The sequence below is a fragment of the Citrus clementina genome, unplaced genomic scaffold, assembly GCF_000493195.1.
Source record: "Citrus clementina cultivar Clemenules unplaced genomic scaffold, Citrus_clementina_v1.0 scaffold_8, whole genome shotgun sequence".
Taxonomy (NCBI): Eukaryota; Viridiplantae; Streptophyta; class Magnoliopsida; order Sapindales; family Rutaceae; genus Citrus; species Citrus x clementina.
This window is the reverse complement of record NW_006262022.1, coordinates 9,725,658-9,728,040: the sequence shown is the minus strand read 5'-3', so window position 1 is coordinate 9,728,040 and position 2,383 is coordinate 9,725,658.

Sequence of the window (2,383 nt, the reverse complement as noted above, 5' to 3'; positions counted from 1 at the left end):
TATATTTTCGCAGCAGTCCACAAGTACTGTATGCAAAAATTAATTTACAATTTCTCAAATCACTTGCACTTTCACATTTTCTTCTTCTTTTAACCCAAAAAAAGCTACTTTGCTGCGAAAATATTATTTTAATTTTTTTCCCTAACAAGCCAAACATGATCCCACATTCAAAACGGTGTGCTTTCATGTTTAGGAAAAATTATGGGCAATATTTTTGGATTCAACAGCATTGTTATTCTAAAAATATGTAAAATTTGATATGATTTATTTCTATATGCGTTATATTTGAGCAAATGTGGCCAGATCTTATATAGAAGGCAAAGGATGGAGGGCTCGATGCAATTGAAACTTATATTTTGTGGAATGCTCATGAGCCTCAGCGTCGTTAGGTGCCAATTATTATTATTATTATTATTATTATTATTATTATTATTATTATTATTATGTGCGATCGTTATTATTATTGAAATAAACATACAAAATTAATTTGTTTAATCTTCCTTTTGAGAAGAGATCAGAACGATTTCTTAGGAAATTTGAATTTCATCAAATTTTTAATTTTTAATTTGATATTTTCAAAGCCGCGTGAAGCGCGATTCTATTTCCTAGTATATATATAAAGTTGGGACTAGAGGAGGTGATGTGGCATCACTATTTCTCATCTTCTTGTATTATTTATTATCCAATAAATTGGTTGATATTAAAAAATAATAATTACATTACAAAATATTAAAAGTAAAAAATTATTATTAGATTATAAAAGATTACATGTCTCTTCCTCTTTCTATTTAAATTCAATAATATGTAACCATTAATAATAATTAATTATAAATTTTGAAACATTTATTTATTTTATTATGCCAACAATTAAACTTTAGTGGCTTAAATATATCAATTAATTAATATAGGAAGGAACGTTCCTTCATCTTCCCTCAACAATGCCATTAGGGTCTAATTTTAATGCTATAATCTCATATTTAATTATGCAACCTTTTGTTTAGTGCCTTTTGGCTTCTTCAAACTCTATAAATATTAAGTAGTTAAGATTTGTGGCACTATTATTTCTCATCTTTTTATATTCTCTATTATCTAATATATTGGTTGAGATTAAAAAATAATTACATTACAAAATATTAAAAATAGAAAATAATTAATAGATTACAAAAGATTACATATCTCTTCCTCTTTGTATTTAAATTCAACAATATGTAACCATTAATAATAATTAATTATAAGTTTTGAAACATTCATTTATTTTATTAACAACTAAACTTTAGTGGTTTAAAATTAATCAACTAATTAATATAGGAAGGAAGATTCCTTCATCTTCCCTCACCAATGCCAATAGGGCCTAATTTTAATGCCATAATTTCATATTTAATTATGAAACTTTTTGTTTAGTGTCTTTTGATTTCTTTAAACTCTATAAACATTAAGCATTTAAGATTTGTTATGTTTGGATTTTTTTTTATTATTTAACCAACATTCTCTTTAGAAATGTTCTTGTGTTTTTATTTTTTGACTTATTTAAATTTTTAGTATTGTGTGCTTCATGGAGTACTCTTTTCTTCATGAGTTAAACGATGATAAAGATAGTTGGATGATAAGGGTTAGGCTTTGTAAGATGTGGGAGTCTGTTAATATTAAGAAAAATAGAGAGTTGATTAGTGTGAACATAATGTTTATTGATAAAAAGGTTGTGTACATTTAACTATACACATTAATATATATTTTTAATGTTAATAAAAAATAATTAACTTTCATAAATAACATTAGTTTTATAAGGCTGCGTTATCTTTAAAAAAATCATATTTTTTATCAGTTTCATCAAGTACAAAATAATAAAAAAAGATAATACTAAATTCTTTTTTTAAAGCCGCACGAAGTGCGGTTGTATTTCCTATTATATATATGAAGTTGGGACTAGAGGAGGTGATGTGGCATCACCATTTCTCATCTTCTTATATTCTCTATTATCTAATAAATTAGTTGAGATTAAAAAAATAATTACATTACAAAATATTAAAAATAAAAAAAAATTATTAGATTACAAAATATTACATGTGTCTTCCTCTTTCTATTTAAGTTCAATAATATGTAACCATTAATAATAATTAATTATAAGTCTTGAAACATTCATTTATTTTATTATGCCAATAATTAAACTTTAGTGCCTTAAATACATTAATTAATTAATATAAGAAGGAACGTTTCTTCATCTTCCCTGAACAATGCCATTAGAATCTAATTTTAATATCATAATCTCATATTCAATTATGCAACCTTTTGTTTAGTACCTTTTGGCTTTTTCAAACTCTATAAATATTAAGTAGTTAAGATTTGTGGTATCATTATTTCTCATCCTTTTATATTCTCTATTATC